This window comes from Eulemur rufifrons, chromosome 29 (genome assembly GCF_041146395.1).
Source record: "Eulemur rufifrons isolate Redbay chromosome 29, OSU_ERuf_1, whole genome shotgun sequence".
NCBI lineage: Eukaryota > Metazoa > Chordata > Mammalia > Primates > Lemuridae > Eulemur > Eulemur rufifrons.
In genome coordinates this window covers 12363400-12383579 of record NC_091011.1, presented here as the reverse complement: position 1 = coordinate 12383579, position 20180 = coordinate 12363400, and the positions used below count along the sequence as shown (strand labels likewise).

The 20180-nt window shown below is 43.5% G+C and overlaps 1 non-coding gene and 1 pseudogene across 1 annotated transcript; one reads left to right on the top strand and one right to left on the bottom strand.

Annotated features, from left to right (window-relative positions):
* Positions 1 to 6422: 6422 nt before the first annotated feature.
* On the bottom strand, positions 6423 to 6527 carry LOC138377681 (U6 spliceosomal RNA). The gene has a single exon (XR_011231846.1). It is a non-coding gene; the product is annotated as a U6 spliceosomal RNA (small nuclear RNA).
* A 10834-nt stretch (positions 6528 to 17361) lies between these two features.
* Positions 17362 to 17446, top strand: LOC138377771 (U2 spliceosomal RNA; annotated as a pseudogene).
* The last annotated feature ends 2734 nt before the right edge of the window (positions 17447 to 20180 follow it).

Here is a 20180-nt window from a genome sequence, read left to right as displayed (position 1 = left end):
TTATTTTAAATGTTTTTTGTCAAAAATTTAAGAGTGACAAGTTTTAGCTTATTTATGTCATTCAATTAGTAAGATGGTCACCTTTTAACCAAAGTTACAAAACCAATCCTCTTTGGCAAACCAATCAGCCATATCAGATTTACTCTCTGTGAGGAAATCCTACCTTCCTATTTTTTTAGCTGCAAGCAGTGTGTGCTAATATGCATTGCTGAGATTGCTACCCCACTTAGGAATTCTCCTTCAAAGATAATTAATGGAGAAGACATGGAGCTTTGCCACGCGCTCTTGTCTGATGAAGTAAGGCTTTTCTGCTGCCAGTATTTTGTGCTGGGCTCTCTGCTTTGCTCTTATGGGCACCTCCCTCAGGAGCAATGCATTATTTGGCATCATTTGGGAAATAGAAGAGGCAGGGGCTTCAAAAATTCTTACCACTTCTGCCTCCTCACTCAATAGTATGTCTTATTAACAAATACAGCAACCTGAGCCAAAGTGCTCATCTCTGATTCCGTGTTTCCATGCTTTCCCCTTAACAAAAAGAGTTATAAAAGGGGGAAGACAGGAAACCTTACCAAAGTACCATGATAGAAGGAAGCTTCACCAAGGCCATGATCACATTAACCCTTTCTTCTTTTTCCAGAGCATTTTTACATCCAGAATCAATGTAAGATTCACACTGGGGAAGAGATATACCTATGTGATTTTGAAGCATGGGAGAAGGGAGTTGTGTGTGTATCTAGTCTGAAGATCGTGGACAGAAAGTAACAGCATCACTCTAGGCTGGACTCAATCCATCACACACTGGCCCTTAATGTTCCCTTTCATCAAGGTCTCCCTTAACTGGCCTGCCTGAGTCCCTCCTGCTAGCTGGGCTTGGTGAATTAGAGGACAATCCAAATGGAAGAAGCAGTTCCAGTCACAGGACTCCAGGTGGGCGGAAGGGGTGGAGGTCAGAAGCTAGAAATGCAGATTTCCGAGTCTTTCTCCGAGGTTATAGTTGAGGCCCTGGAACTCCATGAGTCTAGAAAGGCAGATGTGCAGGGAAGGAACTCTGTGCATGTCCCCAGTGAAGCATGCTGTGTTGACACTAAGGAGGAAAGATACCCAGAAACTGAACTGAGAATCCACACTCTGTGGGATGCCAGAGGGCTCATCTGTACACCTGTAACATTCTTAGGATCCTTTAGTATAAGAAAAATAGTAATGGAACAGCCAGTGTTAATTTATCTTTATATTCCCTATGGTAGATTTATGACTTAAGGTACATAATTAGTAAGGTTGCAATTTTCTTCAAAATCACACTTTCCAAGTCTTTTTCCTACACACAATCACCAAAGAAATTTAGCAATTCTCTGGACCCTAGGCTAGAGTCCTAGAGAATTCATCTGCAATGACTTATATCCAGAGAATAGTCTTGTGTGAAGAGAAACATCTATACTGAATTCTTGCTACTAAATGAAAAAATTATACACATGAAGATATCATTAACATTAGTACATAAAAGCAAAAAGAAAACACCTAAATGTCCAAATATATTTAAAGGGCTGACTAAATGATGGTGCACATGAAGTGAGTGTGACTTATGACTCGGGTAGAATTAAAGTTCATTTTATTCATGAGAGCTTGAGAGAAATTTGTGGAAAGGAGCCTTCTTTGTAAATGAAGTCCTTGACTATAACAAAAATAATGCTTAGCTAACGTTGAACTATTCATAGTGCTCCAGATACTGTTTTAAGCACTTACTCATTTAATCCTCACAGTTAGCCATATGAAATACAAGTAGGTACTGTTAAGATACCCATTTTAAAGATGGAAAGACCAAGGCCCATGGAGGCTGAGTAATTTGCTAAAGGGTACCTATCTAGTAAGTGGCAGAGCCAGAATTTGAACACTTAAACTCTGGCTCTAGAGCCTGCACTCTGCAGACTGCCTTACGCAAATTGCTCACATATTTTGTTCAAGATCTGTGCCTCATAGGATCTCTCTCTCGTCTAAAAAATTGTGTGTACATATTTTGGGGTTTGGGGGGCACTAAAAACACTATAGCAAGAATGCCAGTAATTATAGAACTAAAAAGAAAAGTGTCTCTCCTTTTCCGTATTCTTTTCCAGGTCCATATGCATGCATAATTATTATAAGATTATAAACATAATATTGATAAAGTTTTTCACCCTGCTTTTTATACTTATTCTATTTCAAATAGTTTTATTTTGCTACATACATTGTCTTCATAATAACTGGTTGTGATAGTTGTAAAATGCTTTAATAAATTGATGTTCCATAGTTTGTTAGGACAGTCCTCTCTCAGTTTCCTTTTCTGTGTGATAACAAACGCAAATAACACGGCAATGAATATCCCCTACATTATTTCCTTTCCTTCCTCTGGGCTATTTCTTAAAGATAAATTCTGGAGTGAGATTACGGGACAAAAGATAAGAACGTTTTTGTTTCTTGCAAAAGTAAAGCCACATTACTTTTTGAATGGTTGTATGTGGTCATCAGTGACCTATCACAAGAATTGTCGTATTTTCATGATAAAATCCTTTTGCAGTTGTGCCCTTGATTTCTTAAGTTACCTGTATTTAATAGCTGATGATTCTTTTTTTTTTTTTTATTTCAGCTTATTATGGGGGTACAAAAGTTCAGGTTATATATATTGCCCATGCCTCCCATCCCCCCAAGTCAGAGCTTCAAGCGTGTCCATTCCCCAGACAGTGTGCATCGCACTCATCATGTAGGTATACACTCATCCCCTCCCCCCACCCCCCACATCTGTCCAACCCCTAATTGGTGTTATTCCCAAATATGCACTTAGGTGATGATCAGGGAAACCAATTTGCTGGTGAGTACATGAGGTGCTTGTTTTTCCATTCTTGGGCTACTTCACTTAATAGAATGGGTTCCAACTCTCTCCAGGAGAACAAAAGGGACTTTATATCACCGTTATTTCTTATAGCTGAGTAATACTCCATGGTATACATATACCACATTTTACTAATCCACTCATGAATTGATGGGCATTTGGGTTGTTTCCACATCTTTGCAATTGTGAATTGTGCTGCTATAAACATTCGAGTGCAGGTGTCTTTTTTACAGAATGACTTTTGTTCTTTTGGGTAGATGCCCAATGATGGGATTGTTAATAGTTGATGATTCTTGCTATTATGTAATATCTTGTATTCATTATGTTTAGGTGTATATTACTGAAAAAAGCACAAATTAAATTATAAGTGACCTCTCTTTGTCTTACCCAAAGGATTTATTTTGAAGTTGTCATAACATTTGAAATTTCGTTTAGCAGGAGTGCCCATTGTGACTGTTTAGCTCAAGGTATGAATACTTCCTGCAGTTCTTGGCAGATTATGGTTAGAAATCTTGTACTTCTGTACCATAATAAATACATATTTTTGCTTTCTTCAACAGTAGGTGTCAAAGCAGTGAATTTTGTGGTTCTATCATAGAGTAGGTTCATTCTTATCATAAGAAAATCTCAAAAAGAAGGCTTGGAACTGAAGACCATTTTGAATGACTCACTTATAGTTTGTTGAATAAACACAAGAAATCCAAGGCAGTGAAATCACTCCATTTTCTTTGTGGACTAGTTTGTCCAGCACTGTAGTTTTTGCAAGATGGTAGATAAAGGAAGCAACTCACTATCAGAGTGCAAATCAAGTGAAAAAATCTTATACTCTTTTATTCATTATACAAATATTTGTTGAATGCCTTCACTCTGACGATGGCTAACTATGCAAGACAGGCACAGCCCTGCCCTCATGGAACTTTTGGCCCAGCTGGGGACCATCGAGGAAAAACAAAGCTGGACACTAGTTAAGAAGGTAAAGACAGATTCTGTTCAGTGCTGCTGCAGTAGGAGAGAGACCTTAGGGTAAAGTAACCTGACCTTAACTCCCCAGAGGCAGAAAGTGGGAGGCCCTTAAACTCTGGTGTGTGCTACAGGGAAGGTACTAAAGGGAGGTGGGGGGGGGTCTATGAGATTAGGCCATCTGGGTTTGTTAATCGGTGTTTATCTAGGGAAACAAACTTCTCATATCTGTAGGACAGGAAGTAGTTTTGCAAATGGGAGCAAGATGCCCACAAAGCTAGGCTCTTATCCTCCCCCAGGACCTGGGAGACAAGAGAGCTGTCTCCTTGGATGTTTGTGTGTGGAAGAGGTGGCTCCCAGGTCTTGAGGGAATATTTCTAGGTGCTAGAAGATTTATGTCTCAAAGGAGCATGGAAAAGATTTATAAGTTCAAGCTTTCTAAAGTAAAAGTGAGCTCAGAGGCCTATCATCAGGTGTCGACTGGAACAAACAATAAATTCTTTTGGCAGCTTTGAGTTTTGAAGGGGGCTGGAGTCGCCATCCTAGGAACACTGGGGCTTTGAGCTGATAGAAACCATGCTAGTGTTTGGGCAAGTTTTTTTGTGTAGGGGGGTGGATGAAACAATTTGCGCTGCAAGTTGCAGTTCTGCTAGACCAACGTCAAGACCTCCTTGAAAAGGGGGCTCAGAGGGCCCTGACTGGAGTTTGGCCAAGGAGACAGTCTTTGTCAGGACACAGGCAATTTAAACAAGGCTCACCGTGTCAATACCGGCAATGCTATGCAGGTCGTACACTGCACCACTCTAGGGGTGGCATTTACTCCGAAGTCCGTGTGCATGACTGCCCCTGAGTTGTGCAGTGCACAGCGGTCCTGTGATCACAACTGCTTCACAGCTGGTAGAAAAATTTCTAATTGGTTCTCCTTAGTTCCATCTCAGTCAGTGGGCAGGTGCCTTCTGCACTATCCCCACCCAAGATGTATAAGCCCCTCACTCTCATTTCAGGCCGGGGGTGTGGGGGACTGCCCAGAACTGTGGGATTGTTTGTCATCCACAGTACAGGGGAAAGGGCTTGTAGGGCCTGTACATTGAGCACAGCTCAGCCCTGACTTCCTTTCGTCCCGTCCTTTGTTCCTCCAGGGAGAAGGTTCTTCTTTCCCCCTCCCCACCAGCCCCTTCCTCTCCCTGGAGACTAAGAAACTCCCAACGCAGAGGCCCTGGCACTTCCCCATCTTTGTTTCCTCTTTGCAGTGGGCTAGAGGAGGAAACCCACCCTTTGGAACTGGAGAGCGAGTTAAGGAGCACAGGCAACACAGACTCCGCAAGGAAGCGTTTTACGGGTCCTGATGGTTACGTGCAGGGAGCTCTGGGCACAGACCCCAGGGACAGGCAGCCGGCTGCTGGCAGCCAGGGGTCTTCCAGGAGGCTTCGGCATTTCTGCAAATCAAGAGTTAGGTAGGCAGAGGAGAGGGGAGGAAAATGGAGTGCCAAGGGGAGGGTTGGCAAAAAAAAAAAAAAAAAGCCTACCATTTTTTTTTTTTGCTCTTTTACTTTTTCTCTCTTCTGCTCTCCATTGGATCAACCACATTTTCTTTATAGCTTTCTCTCCGTCCCTCAGTCCCTACTGGCTTGGAAGTAATGTGTTCTATTTCAATCCTTTTAGTGGTTAACTTTCAGTTTTTAAGAGGCATAATTAACTTTACAAACACTGAAGTTCATTAATCTCTGTATCGTCGGCTAACACCACAAAAGCCCTACCATGCCCAGCTTCCCCCTCCGCCTTCCGCACGTGAGGCGTGGGGCTGCTTTTATTTCCTTCTTTTTATGAACTTCCAAGTCTGGTCATTTATCATTATTTTCCCAGTCAGTTCATATTTAGATGAATCGGAGTGTTTGCAGTTTCTTTGCTTCATATGGCTTCTTAAACACAACTCACTTCTAAATTCAATATCTTTTGTGCTAGAACAATCTTTAAGCTACTTAGAGTGGGAAACTCTGTTGGCCTTGGTTATATCTGAGTTAACCCTTGCTCTTGAATTACAGACTTGCTAAATATATAATTCTAGGCTAGCTGTCATATTTTCCCTTGGCACTTTGAATATATTATTACATTGTCTTCTGAAGTCCTTTGCTGCCTTGTAAAAATATGCTTTTGTCTCATTGCCATTACTTTATTTTGCTTTTTTTAATTGACAAATAATAATTGTACTTATTCATGGGGTATGTAGTGATGTTTCCATACACGTAATGCATAGTGGTCAGGTCAGCGCAAATAGCGTATCTGTCATCTGAAAAACTTATCGTTGCTTTGTGTTGGGAACATTCAATATCCCCCTTCCAGCTATTTGAGTCTATATAATGTGTTAGTGTTAATTATAGTCATCCTACAATGCTATAGAACACTATGACTTACTCCTCCTATCTAGCTGTAATTTTGCAGCCTTTAACAAATCTCTCCCTGTCCCTCTGTTCCCCTTACCCATCCCAGCCTCTAGTATCCTCTGTCCTACTTTTCCCTTCTACAAGGCCAACTTTTTTTAGCTTCAACATACGAGTGAGAGCATGCGGTGTTTAACTTTCTGTTCCTGGCTTAAAAAAAAAAAAAAACCATGGAGGCCGTCGCAAATTTATGTGTCATCCTTACGCAGGGGGCATGCTAATCTCTTGTATCATTCTAATTTTAGTGTATGTGCTGCTGAAGCGAGCACTGACACTACTTTTAAGATAATCTTTCCCTTCCTTTTAGTAATTAAGGTAGTTGTCTTTTTATATTCTGCAGATTGACCATGCTGTATCTATGTTTGGATTTACTTAATTTATTCTGATTGGGACTTAACTGTGCTGCCTCAATTTTAGGAATCATATTCTCTTCACATCTGGAAACTTCTCTACCATCATCCTTCCAAACATCACCCCTCTCCCATTTTCTAAGTTTCTGGAACTACCGTTACTATATGGTGGACATTTTCATCCTTCTTCCATATTATTTAAACCCTCATATTTTCCAGATCTATACCTCTTAGTGCTACATTAAGTGATTTTCTCTTGCCTTTCTTCTAATAGACTCATTCTGTGAAGTCTGCTCTTTCAACCCATTATTGATTTCCCTATTTCAATGACTAGATATTTCATATGTTGAATTCCTTTGCTCCTTTTGCAAATCAACTTGCTCTTTCTCCAAAGGGTCCTGTTACTGTCTTATGATTTCTATTTCTCCCTTATCTCTTTGAGCAATTTAAAGACATTCTTTCTTTTCTTTTCTTTTCTTTTCTTTTTTTCTTTCTTTTTTTTTAGGAAAACTCATGATATGTAAAAGAACATTCTTATTTTAATGGTCTTTCAGAGTCTCCCGTTGTTTCACTGCTCACTCGCCTGGTGGATTCTCCCACCGAGGCCCCGCAGTCTGGACACGGCAGTGCTCCGAAAGGATGCTCACATTCCCCTCTTCTGGGCCTCGTGGGATTTACTAGTCCAGGGCAATTCTGATGTCAGATTTTGCTTAGGAGGGGGCAGGTGCGTGTGTCTCTTTACTAATATGAGTTCTGGCTCGGCGTCTGCTGGTGGTTTGGGTCTAAGGCACGCCTCTCTCAGGCAATGCCTATCACTCTCAGCCTCTTTGGAGCCGCTGTTTCCCTGGGCTGTTGGGTGGCACTGTCTCTTTCCCACTTAAGGTGTCAGTCAGCCCTCCAGCCCTTCTGGCTTTCAGCGAGGAACCTGGGATCTGGATTCACCTTCCTGCAAGAGCACCCATCAAGCCATCCTCCTGGAGGTTAACACTTGTGTCCAGCTCTGAAATGCCTGCACCTGCCTTCGGCTTCAACTTCAGCCACCTTGCTGTGGGTTTTAGCTTTTGCCTCATTCCTAACACCTCTTTTGGTGTTGAACTTGGATATATGCACGAAGTATTGCCTCTTGTTTAGCATTTTTATGTATTTGAGGCAAGTAGGGAAGCATTAGGAGTGAGAGGCAGGAGGCCTTGCGTGTCAGCTCTGCCTGCACTGTGGTATGAGGCCCGTAATTGTTTTATAAAGCCACAGAGCAGTGGCATCAAATCCACTGAGCCCTCCCCATAATCTTGCCCGTGACAGGAAGAATGGTTTCAAGAAGGCGCTCGGCACATCGGACTGATGCTTCCCTGTCACTCCCGCTGACTCGGAGCAGATGACAGGACACAGGCAGGTGTCCTCAGTCTGGGCCTCTGGGCCGGTGACATTCTCCAGGCACAAGAGGCATCGCTCTGCTTCCCCGGGCAGCTCCTGCTGGCTCTGTGTCTCTGTCTTTTTCAGGCTGATGATTTTTTTTCTTTCTCGGGCATCTCTCAGGAGTCCTGGCGTCTCTGTAAAGCACCATAATATTTACGAAGGAATTTCTCTCTCCCTCCTGTCTCCAGCAGATGAGAATCAGCAAGAAGGAGCCTCCTCACCTACTTTTTGTTTCTCTGGGAGAAAAGTGTCAGTGAAGGGTGAGTTTGTAGCCAGGACACACCTGGGTGAGATTTGAGGAAGCCGTAAGGGCGTGGAGCCAGGAGTATTCGGACTTGTCTTTCCACAGGTCTGCGGAGAGGGGGAGAAGGAAACAGGCTGAGCGAGACACATGCAGGGGAGGTACACGTGTTTGAACGCGGACAGGAAGGAGCTGAAACAAAATGAGAGGCTGGAATTCCAGGAGAGTGACGGGATCCTTGACAGAGCAGAGGCATGGAGAAGGGCCAGGCACTGGCCACCTGCCACAGGGTTACCTGACAAAGTCTCTGTTTAAGGTGATGCACCGGATATGGCAGGGGGGCACTTTAGCCAGAGGAGCAGAGCCGCAGCTCTGGACTTCGGGTGCTTCTCCAAAAGGAGTGGACAGAGTTGAGCGAGATTCGAAATCAACGGCTCTGGAAGTTTCACTCTATGGGACTGGCAGCTTCCTGGCCAGAGAGGAGTCGGCCGCGGGGCCTTCCTCTCCCAAGGGGTCCCTGTGCCAGTCACGCTGCCTGGAGGGGGAGACCTTGGTAGTCAAGGCATCTTTTAACGGGAGGAGTTCCACAGAAGTTGGTGCGTCTGTTGTCACTGCCCAAAAGAACTTGCTGTGGAGATGGGTCATGAAAGGACACACTGTGATGCGGCGAGAATAGGAAAACTCTGGGCGAGTGAGGCCGTGCATGGCGCTGGCAGAATATTATGGAGAGGGACTCAGCTCACCGTGAGACAGAATTTGTGCGTGCTCGGGGGAGACGAAGGGAGGACTCCAGAAGGATTAAGTAGGCGAGAGAGAGAGAGAAAGAGAGAGAAAGAGTGGCGGGGGGAGGCAGGGAGGCTAAGAATCAGGATGAAAAATTCAACCTTTACCATTTTACATAAGTAAAATTGCTTTTGGCTTGTTCAAACAGTTCCCATCTTTTAGTCCCAACTGAAATGTCACCTTTCTCTTTGTGAAGGAATGAACTAATTCTGCCAATATTTATTTGTGCTTGCTCTGTGCGGGGCACGCTGGCCGGCAGTGGGGATGCAGGGACAGTTAAGGTAGATTCTCTCTGTCCTCAGGGCACTCGGTCCCATGGGACAGTGGTCCTCCCACAGGGGGCATGACACCCTGCAGCACCCCCTGTTCCTGCCCTACACAGTTCTGCCGAGAATGAAGCGTGTTGTGAGAAAGGGGCTGCTTTGTCCTGCACGTTTGTGGTGTTTGGAATTAGATCTATGGTATGCGGGGCGATGACAGGTTTCATTTTAATGACTTTGCCTCTTCCACTCTGTCTACTAGGAAAGGAGTTCTTAAAGGAGAGCAAGGCAAAGAAAGCACCTGTAAGCAATACTGAATATTGGGGGAAAAAACACCCATATTTAAATGTAAGCAGTTCTTCACACCTGTCCTCAGGACTCATCCATTGGCTGAAAACACAGTCCCTTCAAAGAGGCAAAGCCATAATTTTTGCTACTCATTCTTGTAAACACAGTCATGATGTTTCCTGGAACCATCAGCATTTTCGAGGCTATAATTCATGAATAAAATTTTTACCTGATTCCTCTTGGATTAGAAATCTGTTAATTACAGTAGTCAAAACCTAGTTTATCAAATTAGATCATAAGCTCCTTCTTTACAGTCGTTTGTCATCTTGTAAAACATTTAATATTTTTTTCTACTAATACAAAACAAAATTATATGCTAGCTGCTAGACTGATTATTTTTAGCAGTCTATACTTTTTACTTTTTAAAATATAGAAACAATTTTGATAATTATGTCTAACAAAATTATTGGAGTTATTTCTAGGTTTTATCCATGTGACTCATTTAATTGTCCCTCCAAACCAAATCTCATGCGCACAATTACAGAAGCAATGCCAAGGCTATTATCATGCTCCACTCTTCTTAAATAACTGGTAATTTTAGCTGCAAATTACATTGCACTATAGCAAATTAAGTAATGAGAATGATTTATTATTTTGTTTATATAGCTTACTTTAAAATGGATAAATATATTAGATCTTCATCATTTTAATCTTACTGGAATATATTTAGTATTCTAACTCACAAATTGCATCTTTTACTTTATTTCCAGTCATATTTACAATATGTGTATTAACACATTTATTTGTATTTAAAAATGAGGTCAGACTTTTTTCTAACAAAAAAAAATCTGATTTGGCTAATTGAAGAGGACTGGCTTGGCCATTTATGTTATATAGTAGATAGTTTCCATAGATAGAATGATTAAATCTGTAGCTCTAAAATTATGACAAAAATATATTTAAAGCATGAGCCAATATAAAATCATTTAATCAAAATATTATATTGGTAAAAATGTAATGAAATTAGTAATGTCAAATTTTTTGGCCTTTTGATGAGTTACTCAATGCACCTTTCAGTAAAAGGGTAGTATTGTAATTATTGATCACCTGATAAATATGTGTATTTTTGTATACTTTTGTATATACTTCCCAGAAAGTGAATGACCCTAGGACTGGGTAACAAACCTCACTTCAAGTCAGGTGTTTTCCAATTGTTTACTTTCATCAAACTGAAGCAGGACTTAATTGATTGAGTTTTTGACTTATAAATCATTAAAAATGATTTTATGATAAGTGACATTTATATATTTGGGGATCAATTGTATACTACTAGTGATAAGTTTGTTTGCTTGGGGGAATCAAACCCAGGCTGCCGTGGTGAGAGTGCCAAATCCTAACCACTAGACAACCAGGGATACTGATGATAATTTCAACAACAATAATAATCGATTACTCAACCTGGAAGAAATTGCTTAGCACTTAGAGCTGGTGATCATAAGAAATTTTTTAAAAATTAAATTTAAATCTATATACATATTTTTGTCACAGAAAAGCATGATATAATTAATAGAAGAGTTTACATCACAAATATATATAGCAATAGGATGGAATTATGTCAGGAACTTGGAATGGCAATATGAATGCAGTGAGAAAAAGAGAGGTGTAAAATTTCTGCATGTTGTGAACATCAAATCAGTATGTGTTTTTTTTCAAAAAATTAAACATTTCATCAGGATTTTTGAATTCATTATATTAGACCTTAAGATACTTTTCTTTTAATTCTTTAAAAACTATTTTTCCCTACCGGTGGTAGTTAGAATCTCCTACACTTCTAATGTCATTTATTGCTTTCGCCCTCTAGTTTTTCTTTTCTAATTGTGTATGTGTGCTTGTGTGTGTGTGTATAATGCACACACATGCTATTTCTCTAGCTTTTTTAGTTTTTCATATATATTTCTTTCTAAATTTTTTAGTTCTGCATTTTTAGTTTTTCAGATATATTTTTTCTTTTTTTGTATATGTATGGACATATATATGTAAAATTAGAGAGAATAAAGCAAATAAACAAGATTAGGAATATAAAAGGAGACTTTAATTACCACTGATGGGGGAGGAGCTTTTAAAGAATAAAAGAAAGCCATCTAAAGGACTAGGGTAATAAATGTCATAAATTACTTGGGAAACAATACATTCACATATATATCTATGTCTAAGTTTTCTGAATAACATTTGTGAAAAACTAGACAAACAAGAGCTTAGAGTTTCGTGTGTGTGTGTCTGTGTACATGCATATACATATATACACAGCATTGTCAAAAAACAGCTGTTTAATTCAGGTTACAGTGCTACTCTCCCTGTCCCTGTTTTCTTTCTCGTGGCTCTGCTGTGGTGGTGACAGTTCTTGTCAGTGCGTCGGAGTCAGGATCCAATCGGGAAATGAGGACAAACTCAAGGCGAATAATTTGAGGAGCCTTTGACAAATGGACCATGGTTGATAAAGGCGCTGGCGGGGTGTAGGAGCCGGGGTGCAGGGTGCTGGCCCAGAAGGAGGGGCTGCCTGAGAGGGGCTGAGACCCAGGACAGGGAGCTCAGCCAGCCCACAGCTCACAGTGAGGGGACAGTGGAGGAAATGCTGTGGCCTCACCCTTCGCCTTCCCTCCAGACCTCTGCTGTGCTCCACACCCCCTGAACCAGCTGGGAGGCAGCAGCTGGGGGAGCCCAGGAAGGCCTCTGGCTCCGCCTCCTGGGTGGGCAGGGACGGCAAGGTGGGACAGGAGACCCCACACATTGGAGTCTTTATTCATCTATTCTTCCTGCTCTCCTTGGGTTGACTTTGCTCTTTTTTCCCTAATTTTAAGAAATGTAAGGATTTACTTTTCAGTTCCTTTATTTACATTTTTCTTGTTTAATAAGGAGAGTAGTTAAACCGTATAGTATTTCATCACCATGGGCACTGGCCAGTCTGAATGGGCACTGCTGTGGGACTCGCGGGGAGCGCTTGCTGTGCCCGCCTTAACCTGTCAGCTGCTGCATCTCGGGAGGGTTGGTGGTCCCAGGAGAGGGAGGCTCAGAGTGGTACAGTTTTATTTACCAGTCCACACAGACGCGTTTCTGTGTTTCAAGTCAGTATAGACAATGCAGGGAATGCTGGCTAGATGGAAGTCCCATGTAATGCTTATAGTTATGCTTATATTCTTTTTGTAGCATTGTCATTATCATTCATTTCTGAACAGTCTGTAAATGCAACTTAAAATTCCTTTTTAACTGAAAAGCTATCTGGGTTCATCGTTTTAGATTGGTTAAGGTATTTTTAAACTTCAAACTTGTATTATTAATCCAGTACCTATCCTAGTTGCTTTGAGGTCAGAAAATGTTACCCTTACTCTTTCTCCATTTTGTAATTTATCAAGGTTGTCTTTGTGGCCCTTGTATAATCAATTTTTGTAAATAGTCTATAGATATTTATATTAGAGAACAAAATCTATTCTTTGTAAAGATCTTGAAAGACATCTACTAAACTGATACTATTTTTATTCAAATTCTCTATATACTGTTATCTTTTATCAACTTGACATGTCAAACACTGGAATAGTTATGTCAACATCCTCTGCCACCTCTATGCATGTCTCGATAGCTTTGTTCTGGTCATTGCTGTCGCTCCAAGGACATGTAAGAACAGTGTGTGGCGACCAGGCAGAGGAGTGGGGCAGAGGGCACCGTAGTTCCTTCAAAATGCCTAACCCCATAAAGAAGGGATGTCATCCAGTTTCTTTATGGACGTAGACTCCGGCCCTCTGAGTCGGGGAGAAGCTGGAACAGGAAGTTACATGGGTCTGGCTGTCATTTTATGAGTCTGGTGAGATGAAACAGATCGTTAATGCCTGAAAGGCCCCTGCTATGTTCGTAGGCAGTCTGTTCACTTAGCCGTCAGCGCTACTGGGTTTTTCTACTTTTCCTGGGCCACAGCAGCCGAAGGTGTTGCCTGGTGCTGCTCCCCATATGTTGTGTCAGCCCAGAGGCATGTGTCCTGCTTGCCTCAGTGTGCCAACCACAGTGTCATCTTAACGCATCCTTGGACCAGCTCTCAAGGGGACTATGGCCCAGAGTCTGGTCATATGTGGCATCAGAGTGCTTTGTGGTGCCATTTGAATAAATCCTTCTCTGATCAATCTCTCCCGTTCGTGTCCCACCCCTAGACCACGCACACATTTTAATGATGGCAGCTTATTACCAATTACACGATCAAATTGACCCCTTACCTAATAAAAAGAAGTTTAAAAATACTAGAAGAATTTTAGAGACTCACTCACCTTTCTCGGGTCTCCATATTTTGCTGCATAGACAATTTATGCTTGAATTTAGACCCCGGACCCACTACTGTAAATTATAATTGAATCTCAGTTAGCTATGTCAAATACTCTTTTGCCTCCAGCTAAATGAAGTCCCTCCCTGGGAATACAGATAAGAAATAAGAAACATGTTTCTCCCTACTTAAAATGCATGAGTTCTGTTAAATAGTGTAGGTGTTGGACTATAGCTGAATGTCTATATCAAATTAATGAGAGATACTGCCGCTTCTTCCCATTCGTGGATGAATCAGTGTAACCTAGAAAGGCAAGTATGTCTCACTCCTTCCAGAATCACTGGTTGCAAGGAAGAGAAACCTATTTGAGCTAATCCAAATGACCAAAAAAAGGGGGAGGAATAGATAAGGAGCAGTGTTGTAAAATTATACAACAGACGGTTCACTTGCAAAATCACAAGGGGCTTAGGCTTCTCTCTGCCTTCTCTTTCTGGACCATGTTCTGTTGCTTGTCTATGTCCTCACGTGGCTCTCGCCCTGAGGTCTGGATGACTTCACAGAATTAACACCGACCACTCACGTTTTGTAGAATCATCAGGAAAGGAACTCTTTTTGATCACTGACCAGTCAATTAATTGGCTTCACTTGGATGCCATGTCCATCCCTGGCAGTCGACTTTGGCCCAAGAGTCGTGTCATCTGGTGCAGACGTGGCCACCAGCACCTGCTCCTTCTGGAGTGGAGAGTGAAGAATTTCCCAGAAGAGGCGATTCTGAGCCTGAGCCTGGTGGGCTGCAGCGAGGCTTGTGTGGCACACAGGAGGAAGCAGGGGCAAAGTGCCACTAGGCATTGGGAAGTGCTTTCTAGTCTCTCTTTAGATGAATTTATTCTCCTTTATTTCCCTTTGGAGGAGACCAAATGGCCCAACAAAGTCTGTGGATTCTGAAGCTTTAGAAACATACTTTTGTAGGTGAAAACTGAGAGTTTGTCTTGTATTTTTAACTTACAAAATCGATACCGTGATGCTGGGCCATTCACTGTAAGGTATATTTAGATCACAGATTGAATTGTTGTTCCTGAGCAGCAACGTGACCTGAGACAACAGCGACAGGAGTCAGGAGACCTCACCTCTTCTTCCTCACGCAGCACTGGGTCACCCTGAGAATCTTGCCCATCTTAACCTCTCTAGAGCTCAGGGTATTTTTTCCAAACAAGGGACAAGATGTATCGTGGACCTGAACATGGCAGTGACTCTGGGTATCATATCGTGGGTGGATGGCCTTACCTTAGAGCAACTGGGACCTGATAAACATTTCGGTGGAGAAGGGAAGGAAACATGGAATGGGGTGGGAGGGGGCTGAGGGAATCACCCTGGCTGCAGGGACCAGCAGTACAGATCAGTGTCCCGGGAGACATGGCAACCCTGGCCTTGGGTAGCATTTATATCCAGGGCGCCTTACTGGCGGGCTATTAAAGCCATTATAATGTTCTGGATTGATGGTACCTGATGAACAAAGTCCAAGGGAAAAGATAATGTCATGTTTTAGGAGGTTAATTAGTTTGGAGCAAGTCCCCAGCCAGGGTTGGAAGGTGTATAGGGAAGGGTTCTTTTGTGGGGAGGAAACTGACACAGCCTTAGTCAGCTGAGCCAGCCCCCAGTGCAGCGCTGCTCGGGAACTGAGGGAGACTCCTGAAACGAGTCCCAACACCAACTACCTGGGGCTGGGCCAGACCTCACAAATTAACCACAACACTGTCCCCCAGGCCACTTGCACTTCTAACCAACTAGCCACAAATTTAGTGGTTCTTGCTACCCTCTAAAGTTTCATAATTTGCTAGAATGACTCTCAGAATACAGAAAAGTGGTATACTTATGATTACAGTTTTTTTCATAGCAAAAGGAGAAAAAACAGAACCAACCAAAAGAAGAGATACTCAGGGTGAGGTCTTGGAGCACCTGGCACACAGAGCTTTTGGTGTCATCTCCCTGTGAACTCAGGATGCGTTATCCTCCCAGCACAGAGTACTGCCACCAGGAAGCTCACCTGAGTCTTAATATTCAGAGTTTTTACTGGGGTTTCAGGTGTAGGCATAATTGACTGAAGCATTGGCCATGTGGTTGAACTCAGTCTCCTGCTCCTCCCTCCCCAGAGGTCAGGCTGATGTCATGTGACTCAAAGGCCCAGCCCTCTGGTCACATGGTCAGTATTTCTGTCACAACCAGCCCTTGTCCTGAGTCATCTCTTCCTCATAAACTATCTGGGCCCACCATGAATAAAAAGGCACTGTTATCACCTGGGAAATTCCAAGGATTTAAAGGTTGCCTCCCAGGAACTGGAAACCCAAGCCAGCCAAACTCTTCGTGACACAGGAGCTCCTCATCGTTTCTGGCTGAGCAGGCACAGGAAGGAATATGTTGACCTGTGGGTGCCTGGGCCTGGCAACCAGATACTAGCTTTAGGGCAGCAGCCAACCCCTTCCTTCCCCAGCGCCCTGCCCTGGTGACAAAGGGGAGAAGGGACTCCAGCTTCTCATGTACTTTCCATTATGGTGCCCCTTCGCTTTCAAAATGGGCAGGGCTGGGCCAGAAATTCAGAGGCTTCACTGTGCAGACCAGGTTTGGCTGGTGTCACCGAAGGAAGCCCTTAGAAATGCACAGTCATCATCATGATTCCTGCTGCTGGATAGGGGCCATTTGGGTGCAGTAATTAGTGCCCTCCTGTGCAAGACAGTGTGGGCTTGCTGAATGTTCTAGAATCTTTATTCTGAGGACCCAGAAGCACTTTGAGTACTGTTTGAGAAGGTGACAGTATATTATACTTTTGTTACTTTCCTGGCTCCCTTATCAAATAGTAGGGTTAGCTGTTAGGTACCCAGGCTTTAAGGCTAAGGGAGTTCAGGTAGGCAGCTGTGAGTCTACAGTTGCCAGGGAACATCATAGAAAGAATGGGATGGTACCTGGTACCACTTTGGAGGATTAGGGAGATTCTGTGGTTTCTGATGCTATTTCCAGGGTCATTTGACACTTGAATGGAAGCCTATTTACCCTTCCTAACCCTGGTCAGAACCATAGGTTTATTTTTTTTTGTTTTCAATCTCTGTATCTCTTGAAGCCCCTAATGCTGAATTGTGCCTAGTAAGTCTTCATTAAGTATTTGCTAAATTACATGTCTGAAGAATTAGCTTTAATAGTTGAGTTGACTGCATTTTATCATCATAGGTGGTGATGCCAAATGACTTTTGTGGCAATGATTCTAAGGTGTAGATCTTTGCTACTCAAAGCGTAGCCCTTGGACCAGACGATGTTCTCACTTGGGAGCGCAATAGAAATGCTTAGTCCCAGGCCTGCTAAATCATAATCTGCATTTCAACAAGATCTGCCGGCCATTCATGTGCACAATGGGGTTTATCAAGTCGCTCTAGGCCAGTGTTCCTCAATCTTCAGGGCAGACTAGAATCTCAGAACATCATTTCTCGGCCTTTTGGCTAAGATCAAGTGTAGAATCTGAGAACAATTAGGTCAGAATTTCTGCGGGTGGAACCCAGCCTTCTGTATGTTGTAAAGCTCTCCAGGAAAACCACCAGAGTGGAGCATTGTAAGTCAGGGTGAAGCAGCCTGGATCTATCCAGACAATCTGGTTTTTGCTCCGAAAATAAGAAGCCAAATGCTCATGAACTGAGTCACCTTTCCTTCCAATAAAGTACGGTTCCATCTCTGTATCTTGCACATCTTTCAAAGACTATGGAATATTCAGTGTCCAAGAAGGTACTTTGTGTAAAGGGATTACATTAGGGGAGTGTTTAATCTGGGATCCGATGTTTTCAAAATGCCAACTTTGAAGAGGATGGCTGAAAGTGTCTTGGGAAACAGCACAAGAAATCAACAGTGCCTCTTCCTGGGGTCAGATCTTTGATCATGTTTTCTTCAGCTGCCACTGCCAAATTAGAACCTGGAGAAATTGCTTTTCTTTCATAAAGAGCCAAGTTCAGTAGAGGGGCGCAGCTTGCTACCACAGGTGTTTCATTTTATGAAATTAATCTGGAAACCTGATATGTGTGAGATTTGCGGGCTTGGAGTAACCTTCCCTGCCATGTGAGTCCTGTGTTCCTTTGCAGCCTCCTCTTCCTCCCTCCTTACCATGGGCCACCTCAGCACCCAGGCCTTTGACCTTTTCTCCCCACTCACTACCCTGGTCGTCCGTTCATTCTGACAACTTATTTCACATATACGTGGAAGACACACATTTTCATTTCTACCCCATATCTCCCCCGCCCCGCCCCGAATGCCAGACTTGCTTTTCCACCACCACTTGGATGTCTAAGAAGCATTTCAAACACAAAATGTCCAAAACTGAACTCCTGCTTTGCTTCCCCAAACCCGCCCCGCCCCCTTCCCATCTCAGTTCCTGGCAAATCCATCCTTCCAGTTCGCTCAGGTCCAGAAATGGAGCCACCTTCCCTTTCTCTCGTGCTCCACATCCCGTCCCGCAGCAGACCTTGTGCTGCTGTCTTCAAGGTGCATCCAGAATCCAACAACTTCTCACCACCATTCTGGTCGAAGCCATGACCACTTCTCACCAGAAGGATGGCTCAGGCTCCTTATGCATTTGCCTCCTGCTCTTGCCCGTGGTCACCTTCAGCACAGTCACAGCACAGCATCTGAGAGGACCCACTAAAACCTATGTCAAGTTGTGTCGCTTCTCTGCTTAAATCCCTTCAGTGGCTTCCTGTCTCCCAGGAGCAAAATTGGAGTCCTTGCTGTGACTTACAAGGTGCTACCTGATGTGTTCTCCCCCTTACCTCTCAGCCATGTCTCTGCGCCTCCTGCTGGGTCTCTGCTCCATCCCCTGCTTCCCCCTCTGCCTGGAAAAGTTCTACCCCGAACCTCCACACGTCTCACCTCCTCCTCCTTCAAATCTGCTCAGAAGCCACCTTCCCTCTCCGTTTGGTCTCCCTTCTAAGAGTCCACCTTCTCACCTATATTCCCTCTCCTACATCTCCCACACCCGAGCTTCATTTCCCCCAGAGCTCACATCACTCCGTTGTTTTTCTTCATTATCTGTCTTCTCACTCTAGAATATAAGCTCCGTGATAGCAGAAAAAGGAAGTTTGATGGTTTTAGTCACTGCTCTTACCAGCATCTAGAAGAGACACATAAAATGAACGAACAGGTATGTTTGCTGTTCCAAAGAGGCCTGAACTCCATTTGATGTAAAACGTCATCTGTTCTCACCCAGCACTTTCCGGGCTCTGTGCAGGGGCTGGGGGAGATCAGTAAGACATTATCCGTGTGTCTCTGAGCTCACAGCCCAGTGGAGTCTGATGTGCAAACAAGCCCGATACAATGTGATTCATGTACTTAAAGCTCTAAACCTGATGCTCTGGGAGCTCAGGGGATGCTAACAACCTGGCTGGGTTCAGGGATGTGGCATTTGAAGTTGCTGTAGAGTGGGAGTCCCAGGCAAAGAAAAGGACAGCAGCTTAGACAAAGGCCTCACCACGTGAAAAGGGGCCCAGGGAAGAGGTGTCTGTGGGATCACTGTCCCCAGGAGGGATGTGGGTACAGCGGAGGGAGTGGCCGGGTTACGCCTGGAAAGGGAAGGGATGAAGGTCAGCTTGTGGAGGCTGAGTTTGCAGTGCTAGCAAATTCGGATTTTTATCCTGTGGGCAATGGGGGACCATTAAATGTTTTAAGCAAAGAAATAACATGACGGAATTGACGGCAGGTAAAGACCTCTAGCAGAAGCCTGGGGGGACGCAGGAGGATGAAGCCAGCTGCTGACACGTTGGAAGCTTGTCTAGGGCCTGGCCATGCACCGAGCAGGATCAAGGGACTTGCAGAGACATAAAAGGGTAACTGGCCTATTTTTACCAGTTGAAGCCATGACTGGGGAATGAAATCATAGGCGCTAGTAATAAGGGGAAAATAAATTAAACCCACAATGACGTACCATTTCACACCCGTCGAGTTAAAAACAAAGAAGGCTGACGAGAGCAGGTACTGGCAAGAATATAGAAGCGCAGGAACTGCAGCGATGGGGGCAGAATGAGCAGGTCCCTTCCCTTTGGCGAGCACTGTGGCCCCGTCCGGCAAAGTGGAGGGTGAGCTGACTTACTGCTCCAGCAAACCTGTGTCTCCTCGCCCTGGGGACCACTCGCACACCTGCGTAGCTGGTGGCAGGTAAGGAAGTCATTTTGCTTGAAACAGCAAAAGGAAAAAAATCGGAAACAAATGCTCATCTGTAGGAGAATAAATAAATAAAACTTGGAATACACATCAGTAAA